The following is a 19,069-nucleotide window of genomic DNA, read 5'->3' on the forward strand; positions in this document are numbered from 1 at the left end:
AAGAAGAAAGTGGAAATTTATGGGAAATAAAAATTACATCGAGATTGCTAAGGGTGCGGAAGAAGGATCGAGATGCTGAATTTGGAGTTAAGCGGAAAGTGGACCAAGAAGTTATACTTCATCAAGTCAGATAAGTCAAACCAAATCAAGTGAGCACATACAAGATCAAAGGAGGAAAAATATTTATAAAGCCATGTAGATCAAGCTACATAAAGGGAATTTAAACAAGGGGCCATCATGTTCCCAGAATGGGAACTTGAATTATAAATATATTTTGTTATACTCTCATATAATATGATCGTGTAATAATATTTTGATGATGTTTCTGAAAATATCCCACATATTCATTACAAGTCTATGATGTAATGGCTACTTTCTTATGAATATTATATAAAAGGGTTTGTTGAGGGGAATTATATAAGTGTCTTATGGTTTAATGTGATTGAGTTGCATACCCCTTTTCAAAAAAATTAAGGTTCTCGGTTACTTTTTTTGTTGTATCATTATTTCCTTTAGTTTTGAATACTTATGAATGAACATGAGTTTGATTAATAATGGAATTGATGGAATGAATATTGTTAATATCTAAATCCCCAACACATCATTTAATAGTCTCAACATGCCTTGGGTGATACTTATTTCCTTCTAGAGGTTTGAAAATGTTGGCATTGTGCTAGATTATGACAAAATCCTTTATTGGAACCCTACAGTCGAACCATGGGTTAACACAGTTAAACATTTTTTCCAAAAAAATAAATAGTTGGAAAAGAAAAATAAGGACATATAAAATAAGATTAAAATTGTGGAGGTCAAGTGATCCTCAAGGATCCCTAATGGCCTAAAAATAAAAATCATTGAAACTCATCAAATCAAAAAACAAGTCAAAGAGCGCATCACAAGGAATCCAATGATGAAAATGGCACCTCAATCCGAGTTTGTATGTGAAAGTTATGCTTAGTCAATGTTCTGGTCAAACTTGGCATAAATCACAAAAATTCAGACCAACACCAAATTGATGGTTCGACCAAAACAACAGCTAAAGTTGTCATAATTTGGCTAAAATTAGTAGAGTTCCAAACAAAGTTGAAGACACCACTAATTTGGCATAACCACAAAACTTAGCAATTGTTCCGCCAAATTTGGTAGTGGTTAGTTGGCCCAATAATGTGGGGGAACGTGGCACCCTGTTGGTGGCCAGAAAGGACCTAGGAAATTGACAAGTGGCAACATCAGTGGGAATTTAATGTTATGGTTAATGGGCGAATTAAATATATACCAACATAGATCCATCTTAAATAGGGATCTAACATGAACAGAGAGGGATCAAATTTCTTCACGTGCAAGCTTTTTAGAGTGAAAAATACAATGTGCTATTTTTCATTGTTTAAATTGTATTTTTGAATGCTAAATAGAGTATATATAAGACCAAATAAACATTTTAACCATAAAAACTTGTTTTTTTCATGATATATACACACTTTTCTTTAAATGATATATAACATATATGTAATTTACATTAAAATATTTTACATCGCATGTACATCGAGACATTTTATTATGCAAATTAAAATGAATTTTTTATTATTAAAATATTTTTAAGTATATGTCAGTATTAATTCTTATTAAATTATTTTATTGATAACCCACATCAAGTATTTTTTTATATACAATATTAAAATGTTTTATTTTAACAATTTGTTTATATATATATATATATATATGAAGTTGATATTGGCATAAATTAGTTAACATAGATCTTCAATTAGTTCATTTAAATATCTTGTTAAACTATTTTTTAAAAATATAAGATTTAAACATCTTACTCATACAATTTTTTACGTCTACTCTTTTTTTATGACAACCGACATTATTTTTCTATTTAGAACATAATATTTTATTTTATTTTAAATGAGGATGGATAGATAGACAGACTTGCACATCACCCTCATACTGGGTTGTAGAACCAGCATAGATCCATCTTAAGTACAATCTAACAGCCGAGTGGGATCAAATTCTTCACGTGCAAACTTCCTTAGAGTGCAAAATACAATGTGTAATTTTTCATTGTTTAAATTGTATTTTTGAATGTTATATAGAATATATATATGACCAAATAGACATTTTAAACATAAAAAACTTATTTTTTTATGATATATACATTTTTTTAAACGATATATAATATATACATAATTGACTTCAAAATATATTTAGATAACATGTACAAAGAGACATTTTATCAGCAAATTAGTTAACATAGATCTTAAATAGTTTACTTAAATCTCTTATTGAAATATTTTTAAAAGTACAAGGTTTAAACATCTTACTCACATATTTTTTTACTTCTAATTACTTTACACCATATTCAATTGTTTTTAATAATAGCCAACATTATTTCTCTATTTAGAACATGTGTCAACTCGGTGGATGACAATCTTACACATCCCCTCATATTGGGTTGTAGAATGAGCCTCTTGGCTCAATTAATGGTTGGAAAATTAATATTATTTTTTTGTTAAACGGTTTGTTTTATGACATAAAATGTGGGTTTCAGTTGGGTTGGAACCCTCGACCCCATGCTAACCAACAATGATCTATATACAATCATGCTAAATAACATGCCAACCAAGTAGACTTTGAAAGGTCTGCCAGTCAAATATTATTTAAACCCATGCTATTGCAAATTTTTAGGGAGGAAAGAACATTGTAGGAGCGTAGTGCAGAACGAAATGGTGCTTGGAGGTGGAACCTCAACAGGGTCAGAATCACGCGGGCAAGAACCAGGCTATGAAACATCACATTAGGAATAGATTTCGAGCGAATATCCTATAATATATTCTAGGGAATATTCCCAAAAGATGCTACTATGGAATCTTGAATATTCTCTTGGGGGTCAAGAGTTGATAGTGGGAGAATATAGTTGAGTTTATACACATTTTACTCAAAATTTCACAAGGACTTCATTGGCGCATTCAAATTTTGGGTTTGAGCGGCCCATTTTCACGTCATCCTTGGAAATGTAGGTATAATGATGTATCTTTCCATGTACTCATTTTATTTTTTTCTAAGATGAATGGAGAGGCCTCCCCACTATTGAAATAGGGCCCAAAGACATAGTCCACATTGGATGAACTCCATTATCAAAACATTTTCTGCATTGTCTCTATGGTCTCCATTATGTTTCTTATTCTTTAAGTGTTTGTATATATGGCTTTTATGTACTATTTCATGCAATTATGAAAACATCAATGAATTAAATATCCTTGATCATGTTGGTATTAAAGTGATCCTCTTACTAATGTGAATTGTGAATGTGGATAATAACGAGGGCCAAACTCAAAGAGGGTGAAGTAAAACTCAAATATTTTGACCCTAAGATTGGACATACAACATGAAGAAGGAAAATGGAGAACGATGATGTTCACTTTGATAATGAAAAAGCTTTCTATAGGATGGCAAGCATGGTAGACAAATTTTTTGTCGATTATGAGAAAAGAATATAAAACAAGGAAAAGAAGAAATAGAAACTAGAAAAAGATGCTTCAGTAAATCAAGGAAATGGAGAAGAGAATATTGAACCTCCATCCCCATATTAAGTTAATGTTCTTCTTATTCTTCTCATTCTCATGTTTCAAATAAACTTCATAGAGGTTCTTATAAAAAACCATTTTTTAAGTTAAATCTAAAATTTGATTTTCTCATCTTTAATGGAGAATATAATGTAGAAAAACTAAACAATTGGATTGGATAGATTGAAGTGTATTTCCGAATATAACGAATCCAAGAAGATGATGCAAATATCCAGTTACCATATTTACGACTTGGAGGAAAAACTCTTATATGGTGGGAGAGATAACTTCAAAAAGGTATCGATAATGGTAAACTCCATTCTTCTCGGTCTAAATTTGTTTCTACATTAACAGAGAAATTCTATCCATTGGGATAATGATAAAAATCCTTGATGGAATGGAGATATCTAAGACAAGGCAAAGGTTAGAGTGTTCAAATATTTACAAAATAATTTAGGAAGCAAGCATTAGCATTGCATATTCCTTTATATTCACATTATAATTTGATTAAATATATTGGTGTTTTACGTAGTTATCCTTGACATTCGTTGTTGTTGTTTTATCCCATTACTCTTGATGAAGCTAATGTGAAATATATTCACCTTGAAAACATGGGAAATCATGAACCAAATGACCATGCAAAGAAAAGAAGAACCACAAATAAAAAGGAAGAAAAACCCTCTTGCATTCATTGCAAGAAATAATGACATGATGAGGAGCATTGCTGGAAACTACATCTAGAGTTGAAGTGTAAGAAGTATGGTGACAAAGGGAAGTAGAAGACTATTTCTACAATGCAACATCACTTGGGTTTTGGTTCAGGTGATGAGATGAATATCACAGCTGGTGGGATTGCTGGTATTAAACCAACTGACCTGGGTTCTGATTCAGGCAATGAGATGAAGATCGTGGTTGTTGGGATTTTAGGTGTTGGACCAATGATGGGAAAACCATAAAAGAATGCATGGCTCCAAAATCTTGAGGAGATCAACCAAAGAATTCAAGCATAGAATGTGGAATTGAGAAGACTACTATAAGAAGAAAAAGACAAGAAGAAATTATTGTAGCTCGAGCTACAAGCCACAAAATATGACTTGGAAAAGTTAGATTGCAATGAAGGCTTAGCGAATCCATCATCACCCACTTCAGAATCAAAAACTGATGTAAAAAATATCATTGATTCTTTCATTTCATGTTCTCATTATGATCATGATTTTAGTGTGTTAGAGAGACACTCCAAACCCACAATGAAAAGGGAGTCTTCAAGCGACAAGTTTGAACTAGTGTAGGATGCTAAGAACACAGCACAAATTTCCAGTGGTAGTGAGAATTTTGAAGGAAGAGCAAACGAAATCTCTCCTTTCCATGCTTTCACTAGAGACAACCATTCAATAAAGGTTAGGTCACCTAGGAAGGAGGTACAAAAGAAGGTCAAGAAAGTTTGGAGGAAGAAAAACCATTGTAGCCATTGCAACAAGGGTGGACATCAGAAAGCCACATGTTGGAAGCTCCATCCAGAGCTACACCCAAAGAAGGACTAGAAGCATATGAAAGCACCTGCGAAGGAACCATTTGATGATGTCGTTCAACAAGGAATCCAACTACAGGAAGAAAGCCAATTAGCCTAGTCAGGTAAGACATGGGTAGCCTTTTTAAGTAGTTGAGTATGGCCATAATTGTAAATCGAATGTTGCTTTTAAGATCCCATTGATCGAGAAAAACTTGTAAAAGTGATGAAGTGCATAACATCACTTGGGTATACAACATAGTGATATTTTTTCCTTTAGTTGGATTGCAAAGGGTATGGGTTCTATTGTAAAACTTAACCACGAGTGTTTTATAAACTCTTGGCAAGTAAGGTCTTGGTTGGAAGCTTGCAAATTGTACATGCATTTGTAACTACAGATTTTCATATGGATATAGATGTTGGCTTCATCATTCCAATTCCAAAGTACAAATGCAAAGGAAAGGAAAGTGTAGCCTACAAGAGACATTTTTTATGTAGATCGAGAGAAAAGGGGGAGTGCATCAAATTGTTGTACCTATTTATGATTTTGGAGGACCAAAATATTTTCAATGGGGAGAAATGATCCAAGAGGATCCCTAATGGTCTAAAAAACAAAGTCCTTGAAACTCAACAAAATTATTGCCAAGTTGAACAACTCATCATAAGGAATCCAATTACACAAATGATGCCTCAATCTGAGTTCATACGCGAAATTTATTCTTATTCAAAGTTCTGCTCAAACTTGGCATAAATGACAGATATAGTTGTAGCTAGAAAAATTTTGACCAACACCAAATTAGTGGTCCAGCCAAAAATAGTGGCTAAATTTGGAAAACTTTGGATAAAATTAGAAAAGCACCAGATAAAGTTAGAGACACTGCTAAGTTGGCATAACTGTCAAAATTAGCGATAATCCTACCAAATTTGGTGGTGGTTAGATGGCCCAATAATGTGGGGCCACGTGGAACCCAATTGGTGGCCAAAAAGGCCCTGGGAAATCGATAAGTGGCTGACTCAGTGGTAGGATAATGGTATGATTAACAAGAAAATTAAATATATATTAACAATTGGGGTATTCCATTAAATGTTTGTTAAACATTTCGTTTTATGATATGAAATATGGGGAGGGGATTCGGTTGAACCCCGTGATAACCAACAATGCTCTATATATAGTCATGCTAACCAACATGTCATTTGGGCAAAATTTAAAAGGTCCATCACCATGATATTGTTTAAATGCATGTTATTGCAATTCACCAGGGGTGAGAGAACAACGCGGGAACAGAGTGTAGAATGAAACGGTGCATAGAGGTGGAACCTCAACATGGCTGGAACTACACGAATGAGAACTAGGTCATGGAACCTCGTGTGGGGTATAGATTTTCGGTGAATATTCTGTGGAATATTTTATAGTATATTCTAAGGAATATTCCCAAAAGATGTTGTGGAATCTTATAGATTCTCTGGGGGGTCCAGAGTTGATGGTGGTGAAATATAGTTGAGTTTTTACTATTTTTACTCAAAATTTCATAAGGATCTCATTGGTGAAGTCAAATATTGGATTTGAGCAACCCAATTTTAAGTCATCTTTAGAAATGGAGGTATAATGATGTATTTTTCCATGTATTCATTTTCATTCTTGCTGAGATGAATGAGGAGGCCTCCCCACTATTGAAGCAAGGCCTAGAGACATAATCCACATTAAATGAACTCCATTATCAAATATTGTGTGCATTCTATTTATGGTGTCCTTTATGTTGCTTCTTATTTAAGTGTTTGAATATATGGTTTTTATATGCTCTCTCATTCAATTCTAAAAACATCAATGAAGTAAATGTAGGCTTTAACCCCATACAGAAGTTACCTACATATGAATTCTAAAACACAAAAAATAAACAATGCAAGAGCATAACACATATACACAGAGATTTTCCCCTGGATCCCAAAACCAGGACTACCAGCTTGATTTTTTCATTTTTATTCATTTCAATGTTACAATACATATTTATACATGTCGAAGCATCCAATACCATGGAAAAAAAACCATCGCACCCAAAAACATGTGTTAAAACCATGCACAAAATCATAGGTAGGTCCGTCCCACCTAATATAGGGTCCCAAAAGAATTTCCCTGGGGAATTGCCCCAGACCCCATAGAGGGGGGCTACCCACTCCCCTCAAACCCCCTGTGATCCCCTCACTGCATAATTGGCGCAAGAAAGGGGGGGTTCCACCCCCCCTCTAACCCCTCGGTTAACTAAGAAGGCTAGTTATGGAAAGAATATAACACAACCAAACATTCTCCCACTTGTTTTTTTCTTTCCACAGGGGGTCACAGGAGATCTTAATCATTTATCTAGCCCTGCAATGCCCATTGTTTCTCTACACCAAGAGAACTTCTCATAGCTCACAAATTTTTTCAATGCCTCTGCAGTATTATTCAAAGTGTCCACCTTTACCAGCAACACCTTTTTGTCTTATATCATGTCCCTCACAAAGTGATACTGAACATTAATGTGCTTTGTCTTTAAATGATAAGCAGGGTTCTTTGCCAAGAAAATTGGACTTTGGCTGTCACAGTCTATCCTTATATCTCCCTATACTAACCCCATATGTGAACACAATCTCTACAACCAAACTGCTTCCTTTCTTGCATGAGTGGCTACCATGTATTCTGCCTCTGTAGTTGATAATGCCACTACAGATTGTTTCTTACTCATCCATCTGACTGCACCTCCAAATAGGTTAAACACATACCCACTTGTAGATCTTCTCTGATCCAGATCTCTAGCCCAGTCTACATCAACAAAGCCATGGATATCCAAAAATCTGTCCAATATTAGTCTTCCTTGGTAGCACAAACCATAATCACTAGTGCCACACAAATACCTAAAAACCTGCTTCCCTATTGTCCAATTCTCCTTTCCTAGTTTGAGCTAAACATGCTCAATACTCCCACTACATACACAATGTTTGGTCTAGTACAAACCATCGCATACATTAGGCCACTGACTACATTTTGATATGGAACATGGGGCATGTCCTCTTCCTACTCTTGTGTCTTGGGACACTATTTAGCAGAAAACATTACACCAACAAGAATAGGAACCTTCACCAATTTACTATCTTTCATATTAAACCTCTGCAATATTATCTCGACATACTTCCTCTAGTTTAACTAAAACTTCCTCTTTGCCTAGCATCTTTTAATTTCCATGCCCAAAATATAGTTTGCAGCACCAAGATCTTTCATGTCAAATTCGGAGGACAGTTGGGTCTTCAAATCCTGGATAATTTCTTTGTCATTTCCAACCAACAACATATCATCCACATACAAGACCAGATAGATAACATGATCACCAATTAATTTTAAATACACACAGTGATCTACTTTGCTTCTGGTGAAGCCAAGTCCCCGTATAAATGTATCAAATTTCTAATACCACATCCTTGGTGACTATTTTATCCCATACAGAGACTTCTTTAACTTGCATACCAGTTCTTTCTTACCCTTCACTGCAAAACTTTCAGGTTGCTTCATATAGATCTCTACTTCCAGATCCCTGTGAAGAAATGTTGTCTTCACATCCATATATTCTACCTCAAAATCTAAAGCAGCAGCAATAGATAAAAGTAATCTAATAGAAGCTACCTTGGCAACAGGAGAAAAAATATCACCAAAATCAATTCCCAGCACCTGGGAATAACCTTTTGCTATCAACTGAGCTTTGTATTTCTCCACCTTTCCTTCTTCATTTGTCTTCTTCTTGAACACCAATTTTCTACCAATGGGATTCCTTCCAGCCAGCAACTCCCCCAAATCCCAAGCCTCATTTTTGTGCAAATATGCCCTTTCATCAACCATGGCCTCTTTCCAGAGTTTTCCATCCTCTTAATCTACTTCTTCCTTCATAGTTCTGGGATCATCATCAGTAATAGATAAAGCAAAATTTGAACAGAAAGAAAATGGGCTATACCTTTCTAGCTGCCTTATTTCTAGAACTGATCTTCTCACACCCACAGTTTTTGGCTCTTCATATTTTGATTACTCTTCTGATGTAGAGTCTAATTCTTCCTGCTTAAGCTCAAACTCTATCTTCTTAGGTTCCTTTGGTTGGACTTCATGTTTAATAACATCTTTCACCTCTCTGAACACCACATCTCATTTGTACACAACCTTCCTTGTTAGCGAGTTCCAAAGCTTATAACCCTTTAAACCATCCTTATACTTAATAAATAAGAACTTTTCATATTTACTATCCAACTTGGTTCTTTTCTCCTTCGGAACATGTACATATGCATCACATCCAAATACCCTCAAATGTGAAAGAGAGGGTTTCTTACCAGTCCATACCTCTTGTGGAGTCTTATCCTCCAATGCTAATGAAGGTGATATGTTGAACAGGTAGCATGTTGTCTCCACCGCCTCTACCTAGAATTCATGTCCTAACCTGGCACCACTAAGCATGCTTCTTGCCCTTTCCATCAATGTCTTGTTCATTCTTTCCGCAACTCCATTTTTCTCAGGCGTGTATGGAGAAGTCTTTTGCCATGCTATACCACACTTCTTACATAATTCTTGAAATTCCTTGTTGCAAAATTCTCCACCGTTATCTGTCCTCAGCACCTTTATCTTCTTCTCTGTCTGGTTTTCCACCAGAGCCTAAAATTCTTTAAACAAGTCAAAGACTTTAGATTTCTTCTTGAGGAAATATATCCATGTATTCCTTGAGAATTCATCTATAAATTATACAAGTACATAGACTTACCCAATGATGGAACCTTCACAGGTCCAAACACATCATTGTGCACAAGCTCTAATATATGTTTCACCCTCTTACCACCAGAGGGGAAACTCACCCGATTATGCTTCCCATATACAAAATTTTCACAGAAATCAAAATCAATAGAGATATTAGTCATACCTTCTACCATACCTTTACCATGAAGTATTCAAATTCCATTCTCTCCAATATGTCCAAGCCTTTGATGCCATAGCATGGTCTTTTCTCCAAAGACCACTAGATTTTCTGCTCCACCTTCAGGAACTACAGAACTATTGCACCCATCAATAATAGTGCTACCTTGCATCTTGTACAGAGTTCCAATCCGAACTCCTCGCATTAATATCAATACTCCCTAAACCATCTTGCAGGTATCTTTCTCAAACACTATTTTTACACCTGCATCATCCATCTTTCTTACAGAAATTAGATTTATGGCTAATGTAGGAATATGCAAAACACCCATAAGCATTCTAATTCTTCCACCTTGCAACTTCAACTTGACTTTTTTGCGACCAACGATTCCAGCCTTCCTGTCATCCCCCAAGAAGACATCACCACCATCATATTTCTCATACTCACATAACCACTCTCTATGGGGAGTGAAGTGAAAGGATGTACCTGAGTCAATCAGCCACGCCTCATGATCTACATGTGTACTTGAAGAAGCCAAGTACACATCCCCACCTTCATCTAAGGTGGCTGTCACTTTTGCAAAAGGAGCATCATCAAATCCCTTTCCTTTGTCAGGAGATTTAGATTTACAGTCACTTTTGTAGTTCCCTTCCTTTCCGCATTTCCAACACACCACCTTTATAGGATTTCCTGGAGATTTAGATGTCCCTCTAGATTTAGATCTCCCACTCAATGACTTAGTTTTGTTTTTGTTCTCGGACCGTCCTTGTACAGACAAGGCATCACCATTTTGGCTCTCCATATCTTTCCATCTCATCTCCTTAGTCAGCAAGGATGAGACCATTTCATCAAACTACAAGGCGGTTTCATTGCTGCCTATTGCAATAACTAGACTATCCCACGAATCTGGTAAAGAACACAACAAACTGATGCACTTATCTTCATCTGAAATTTTAATATCAACATATAATAACTAGCTTGCCACAGTATTAAATGCGTTCGGATGCTCTGTCACTGAGTCTCCATCTTTCATCCTTAGGTTATACAGCTTTTTCTATAGGAACAATTTATTCACCAGAGACTTAGATTGGTACAAAGTCCCTAACTTGTCCTACAAACACTTCACCGTAGCTTCCCTTGATACATTCAGCAATACTGAATCTAACACACACAATCATGTTGTGTTCTTTTCCTTCCGATCCACCTTATTCCATTCTTCATCGGACACTCTCGTTGTTTTAGTACTTGGATCTACCACGATCCACTGATCTTAATCCACCAACAGATCCTCCATCTTGAGTTTCCACAACATAAAACTCTGACCATTAAATTTCTCAATCTCTATCTTTCCATTGCTCGTCATCTTCTCTCACCACCAAAATCGATCCCACAAATCTCCCACTGAACACGTTCTATCACAGGCCTGAGCAAAACCCCTCAGCAACAAAGGCATCCCCTTGAAGCCAAAAAAACTCTAGTACCAAATGTACGTTTTAAACCTGTTACACTAAAATTTGTCACCATGACTATTTGCAGTCAGTATGGCTCCATCAATTGTCATACTATCCTCCTTGGCAAGTCTTATACCTCTGCTCCTCATGTCAAACTCCAAAAAAGAGAGAAAGTCCTTAAAAATCAATATAACTCTGGTTATGCAGTTTCTCTTACTCTTACCTGCGTGTACGCACCTCAAGTTCATAATACCTGCGTACTTGTACGCTCTGTCTGTAAAGGGGTGGGTGCGTACTCCTGTAAAGGTCAAAAGGCGCAAGTTTTACTTCAAAAAATTTACTTGTGGTCGAATCTAGAGCATTCTAGAAGATGGTTTGACGTGGATTGAGCGCCTCTAGATGGTTCATGCATCCCAATGAAAGAGGAACTTATCCCATCAAGAGGGGAGCTATCCCATTGAAAGAGGGGCTTATCCCATTGATGGTGGACCTGATTAACTTCCTCCAAAGCACTATAAATACAGTCATTGGGCCAGAGGGAGGGGAGGTTGAAAGCTGAACATTCCTAAGGGTAGATGCTGCTGAAATTAGGACTCCCTTATAGAGCTTGAGAGGAGAGATTCCAATCCTTTCTTAGCTTCATTTGGAAGTGGGTGAGCTGATCAAAGTAAAGGAGAACTCTTGCTGGACCCTGGGAGGGACCTGCACAACACCAAGGCATTGGTTGTAATGGTTTATTTTGTTTCCAATTAATACAATTAAGTTCATTTTTCTCAACAAGTTGTTATATATAATTTGTTTCATAAACTCCTTGGTCTTTATGATGAATATGTTTTATTATATGAGTTATTCAGGTGCTATGTAATCATTTGCTTGTTAGTGAATGTAGGTTTCAAGGAGAAGGAGCTCATCTGGATCGGAGAGGCTTGGCTGCTACAAACAGCGTTGGACTAAAGGTAAGACTTGAACACCTGGTTGCTTTTATTTTAAATGCATATTTAGGGAAAGATAGTGCTTGATTGTTTTGTTTGTCACTAGAAAACCTTAGCTTCTAGGGAGGTCGGTTTTGTCCGCAAAATTGACTCTTTCCACATGACAAAATGGCAACCATGCTGGGGAATCCATGGATTTGATTGATTTCTCTTTTGATTGATACTTTGATTTGAGAAAATCTGATTTCTTTCTGGTTTTTGACTGATTGACTGTGAATTTGGGTGGAATAGCTTAGGGTTGAGTTAGTTTTTATTTTTCTTGATTTTGAGAGCAGTACGCACCCTCTACGTTAAGCACAGTGCGTACCTGTACGCAATTCTGGTTTGTACACAGAGCATGGCCGCACCTGTGCAAACAGGCTGCCTGCGTACCCTGTCAAAAGTTTAGAAATTTTCCATTTTTTCTTTTTTACCCATTAGATTTTGTTTATAGTTTATTTTTTGCTGCCCAGATCCATTGGTTACCTGTCAAAAGTTTTCATCTAAGCTTGTTTCATTAGCATCAAGGGTTTTAGTGAAGTTCATAGAAATTCTAGCCCTAGGTTTGATTTTTGTATTGGTCTTGTAGTGACTTTGGCTTTAGAAGTTGTAAAAACCTTGGATATCCCTGGTCTTTTCAATCTTCTTAGGAGTCGGACCTTTCGTAAAATCCACCTTTGTGAGAAACCTACCTTTGTGTTGTCTCTTTGCGGAATTTCGAGAAGGCTTGTTGGTTAAGCTGTGAATTTCATTCTTAAGAAAAAGAACAAAAGCTTTTTATTTTTGTTTTTGACTGATTTATGATTCTGCATGAATTAGTCCTTGGTTGAATTGTAACCGAGTAAAACAACCTGGAATTATATCTTGTAGGCTTTCACCTCATTGATTTTTCTTTTAAGTAAATTTCTCTTAGATTTTCATAGATCTTAAAATTGATTTTTGTTAAGTAGTTTTTCATGCTTCGTTAAAATAAAAAAATATTTTGGAGTTGATTTGCATTAGTTTTTCCTGATGAAATTAGTGCATTAGAGAATTTGTTATATTTTCTCTTAGTGATCAATTTCTTGCATTGTTGGAAGTGAATGGAAACTCTCTCCTTACTTTAGTTAGGATTCATCGAATTGAAAGGATTACATTATCATATTCGATTGCATTCAGTTTTGAGTCAGGTCATAACACCATTGGTTTCGTATCCATTTACCCCTTTGAGTAATAACAGCCTAAATAACACAGCGCTTAATTAAAATTCATCTAGTAACTTTTACATTTCTAGGGCTCTGATACACCAACATAGCTTAGGCTAGTGTCTTGGAGTAGGAGAGTAATTAACTCTCCAAGACAGTAAAACCAAACAAGTAGCTTATCTTGCGGTAGGATAAATCCAACTGTTACATTTATACTCTGGGAAAGCTCCTCTTAAAGGAGAAGCACGAGATCGTGTCCGAACCAGTGAGGGAATCAATCCTCCTTCATTGGGAACGACGCCAGATACGCATGTACTACAAACGGTAAACCTCGGATTAACCATTGTCGAGGAGCCTGGGGTCACTTGTCAATAAACCTTGGATTATTGTCAAGGAGCCGGCAAGGGGATTGAGCTTGTTACTCTGCCCTTGCGTGCTATCGGATCGTAGACTGTTCCCCCAGGTATATTTGTTGTTGTTGGTGACCTTAGTGACTATTATCTTTAGGGTTCTACCCAAGGTGACGGTGGAGGGAAGATCCCACTGTACCTGGAGCAGATGTCGGCTAGACTCACTTGGATTTTCTGGGGGGTTCACTTCACTCGATATGGTTAAAGTGGAGGAACTTGTGCCAATCTATTCATTAAGCAGGTTGCCGGGGTAAGTGTTCCACCCGCCACTTCTGTACTGAATTCTGCGATGTTGGATTTCATCACCAACTAGTGTTTTCGGTCCGGAAGGTTACTGTTTGTGTGTGGTTTGACTCCTAGATTTGATAGCGCGTGTTAATTTGTTTGTTTTTACCTTTAGAGACCATAGGTGTGAATTGTGAATTTTAATTGTTAAGTGTGAATTGTGAACTGTTAATTTTAGTTTTAAATTGTTAATAAAATTCACTGAAGTTGAATATAATGGCAAATGTTCTGGAATTTACCAACCTGGGAACCCCTCCTAAAGAGAATCCTAGTACTTTTCCTTACTTTGGAAATGTTGGTCCTCCTTATATGGCTACTTTTTCATTACCTGGATTTACAATAGGTTTACCAATATGGTTATTTTCAACTTCGTTGGCCCCAAATACTCCAATTTTTCCACCTCAACCGAATGCTTCACTTCAACAGAGTTCACCATCTCAAAATCACCAACCTTCTGTTGACCCTTTACCTTCTTCGCCTAATTTTTCTTCCTCCATTTCTTCCTCTTTGCTTGGTAAAAGCCTTGATGCTAGTAACCAGGTGGCTAAGAAGAAGAAGAAAGGGAAGAAGAAGAAGAAGAAGAAGAAGCAAGATGAGAAAGAAGTCAACCAACCAACTATGGTTGTAAGTGTTAGTTGTATTGAGGAAAACTCCGACATGCATCGTAAACCCAAATACCCTTGCAGGCTTTGTAAGGGTGACCACTTCCTTATCAATTGTCCTGGTATTCCAAAGGTCTTGGAAGTATGGTCAGAAAAATCTCATCAACTTTCCATTGATCCATCAACCAGTGATAGTCAGGTTCCTGGGAAAAAGGGTAAAGTTAGGTTTCCTTGTAAGTTCTGCAAAGGGAGTCATCAAACTCACATTTGCCCTCACATGGATGAAGCCTCAAAATTGTTGGAAAACCTTATTGTTCCACAGCAAGAATTTCCAACTGGTTACCGTAAACTTTCTCCCAACCTACCGTCAACTGACGGAGTGATTGATCTAATTTCAAGTACAGTCGATCACACTCTTCCATTGGAGAGTGAAACTCATGTCACTCAGGTTGATGATCCATTAGTTGATCAAGTGGTCAATTCAATTTCACATTTGATCGATCACACTTTCCCTTTGGAGAGTGAACTTCATACCGCTCAGGTTCTTTTTGTTACATCAGATTCTTCTACGCCGGGGGGCATTTCACCTGTTTCTACAGAACCCCCTCCAAGTACTGAGGTCTTTTCCTTTGATTGGAATAGACTGACAGAACCTCGTCTTCCTTCCTCCATCCCTTTCCAAATCATTGTCAAGGCTGGTGGTAGGGACATACATCGTACTCAGGTAGATGAAGGTGCTCCTGTTAGTATTTTATCCTCAACTGTTTGGAAAGCTTTGGGTTCCCCTCAGCTTGCGCCTATTACGAAGAATCTGAAAGCTTTTAACAGAACCATTAGTGAACCTTTATGGATCCTTCCTAAGTTTTCTATTACCTTGGAAGGTAAAACTATTTGTATTGATCTTATGGTCGTTCGAGGTCCCTTGGATTTCAATTTACTCCTTGGGCGAGACTATGTTTATGCAATGAAAGTTGTCGTATCGACACTCTTTCGCGTGATGTCTTTCCCTCACAATGGCAGTATTGTGACTGTAGACCAGCTTTCGTTCCCTAGTCTTGTCTCAACTACCAATAATATGACACCCCTAAATGTTCCTGATTCTAAAGTGGTATCTACCCTGCCACGGGTTAATTATGTGGCAACTGGTCCCATGTTTTCAGTTACCAATGTAAGTGAGCCTCTCACTATTTGCTCATCTTCCTTTGATTTAGATCCGGTAATTGACATGGAAAACTCTATGGAATTACTTGAACACGATGTTCTTATTCCTTCTGAGTCCCTTGACATGTGTTCCTTCCAGAGAAGTATTCTTCCTTCTGATGAAGACCTCTTGGAAGCCATGATCAAGGTGTGTCCATTGACAAGTCTTTCTTCCAGTTGGAAGCCATGATCAATGTTGTGAGAAAAGTTCCTTTTACTGTGTCAACCTCGTTAAAAAATGAATCAGTGTGTGCGAGGATAGTTTGTTCCCGTCTCAACCTCATTTAAAAAATGAAACAGGCTGTCAGAGGAAAGTTCCTGTTACTGAGTCAACCTCGTTAAAAAATGAATCAGGTATGAGGATAGTTCTTTTCTTGTGTCAACCTCCTTTAAAAATGAAACAACTCCCTTTTCAAGTTAAATATTGAAAGTAAACCTTCATTCCATCCACCTGGTTGAATGCAATGAAGCTTGGGGGGCATGTACCTCGCTTTGCATCATTATGCTTGGGGCATGCGAACTTCTGGAGCATAGTTCCTTGTCTTGTGTCAAGCTCGTTTAAAAATGAAACAAGGAGTCTTGAGCATAGTTCCTTGTCTTGTGTCAAGCTCTTTAAAAAATGAAACAAGGGTAGGTTATATAGGTAGATTGTAGAGAGTAGTAATGATCATAGTTCCTTGTCTTGTGCCAAGCTCGTTAAAAAATGAATCAAGGATTTTAGAGCATAGTTCCTTGTCTTGTGCCAAGCTCGTTAAAAAATGAATCAAGGATTTTTAGATTATAGTTCCTTGTTAGGTAGATTGTAGAGAGTAGTTATGAGCATAGTTCCTTGTCTTGTGTCAAGCTCGTTAAAAAATGAAACAACTCCCTTTTCAAGTCGAATCTTCACAAGATCTTGAAAGTAAACCTTCATTTCATCCACCTGGTTGAATGCAATGAAGCTTGGGGGGCATGTACCTTGATTTGCGTCATTATGCTGGGGGCATGCGAACTTATAACAAGCATAGTTTTTCGTTTCAAGCTTGCATAAACATGAAACTGAATCCGATCATAATTCTTTTCCTGTGTCAAGCTCGTTAAAAAATGAAACAAATCCTCCTCTACTTGAGTCGAGAGTTTGACTAGATCTCATATTTAGGTTAGTTATTTCAGTTTTTTGCATAATTTTCTTACAGTTTTAGGTCGAGTCTTTCAAATGATCTCGTACATGAACCTTCATTCCATCCAGCTTGTACTTAGTTGAATGAAATGAAGCTGGGGGGGCATGCGCTCTAGCAGTTACGCTTAGGGGGCGTCAAGCACAGTTTTCTCTCTGTTTCAAGCTTGTGTAAAAATGAAACTACTTTGAAGCATAGTTTTTCTCTGTTTCAAGCTTTTGTAAAAATGAAACCTATCTCCAGTCAATTTCAGTTATTTTCAAGACTCGTTAAACTCATGAAAATCTCGAGATTATTTTGCTATCTTTCATTCTCGTAAAACAAATGAAAATGCCGAGTTCTTCCCGTCTTTTCCTACTCGTAAATTAAATTGAAAGTCGGCCACATGAGTACATTTTTATCATTTTTTCGAACTCATTAAAACTTATGAAAAAGTGAAAACCATGAGTACATTTTTATCATTTTTTCGAACTCCTTAAAACTTACGAAAAAGTGAAACCTTAGAGTCATCTTTTAAGCCCTTTTCTGACTCCTAAAACATGAAAAGATGGCCGAGCGTTTCTTTTACACTCGTTAAAACGGAATTAAAAGATGGTCCTCTTACAGCCCTTTTCTGACCGTAAAAACATGAAAAGATTGCCGGATTTTTGTCGTTTCAAATTCGATATTGGAAATAAAATGACGTGTCCTTGATCACTTTTTACTTTTCAGGTCAGAGACACTAATCATGAAAGTACTCCTTGGTCGTAAAGATCAAGCGGTTTTCTCAAGTATTATTTTATACTTTTTCGGGCTTGAGAGACACAAATTTACGAAAAAGGTCAACCCTAGAGTCTTCTTAAGTTTTTTCCGACTCTCTAAAATTGAAAAACGCCGAGTTTCTCCTATACTGAACTCGTTAAAATTTCACAGTAAAGGACCTGTTCGATTACAAATAGGAACGGACCACTCCTTAGGGTTTGAATCTAAACTAAGTTGGACTCATCCGAAGGATGAGCTTATAATCAAGCAAATGTTATCCTCCTCAAGCTTGTAAAAAATAAAGAGGTACTTGCCAGAAATGGTGGGGGAAAAGAGAGAAAAGTGAGCCTATTTGTTATCCTTTGTCTTAGAAAAACCTTATCACCACTCTTGAACACGACACTTTTCATTCACCTGGGTTGGGAAATCCTTTGCCTAATAGTTGATCAAATCACATTGAAAGTCTTCAGCCGGTTTCCGGGTATTAACTTTGGGTCAATTGTCACCAAGCCATCTGTTGTGTCGTTATGTGTTCAAGAGGTCACTGCAAATAAACCATTCATCTGAAAAATACCTGTCATCCATCTTGACCATCCCTGAGTCAGTCCTTACAGCTACATTTCTTCAACTTGAACTATGATTTCGTGTTATGGCCTTGCCTACGACGGATCGCTTTCTATCGACATCAGCACATTATCTAGAAAGATGATCTAGGAATCGTCAGTACCTTGAAATCTGCATGCCTCAATGGCAGGTTTCTCGCCTTTGACGACGGTTTACATCATTGACTTTCGATCGAAGGATTCCGTGACATGTTCGACATCAACACATCTACTCACATCTCATGGATTGTACTGGGTACTTTGAGAACCATTGACATCACTGGTGGTCTCTGTCACACTTGTTAACAGTTTACATCATCGACTGGTAATCAAGTGGTTTCTACCATGTTCGACATCAACTCATTTAATCGCATGGATAGAATCGTACTATTTCGGGAAGCGGAAATGAAGACCCTTGATCTAGTTTCCACCATCCAGGCTGCGATGAGTTTTGTATTCATTATATAGTAGACT

This window comes from Pinus tabuliformis, chromosome 3_2 (genome assembly GCF_031772625.1).
Source record: "Pinus tabuliformis cultivar Carrire ecotype Pingquan chromosome 3_2, CPIR1, whole genome shotgun sequence".
Lineage (NCBI taxonomy): Eukaryota > Viridiplantae > Streptophyta > Pinopsida > Pinales > Pinaceae > Pinus > Pinus tabuliformis.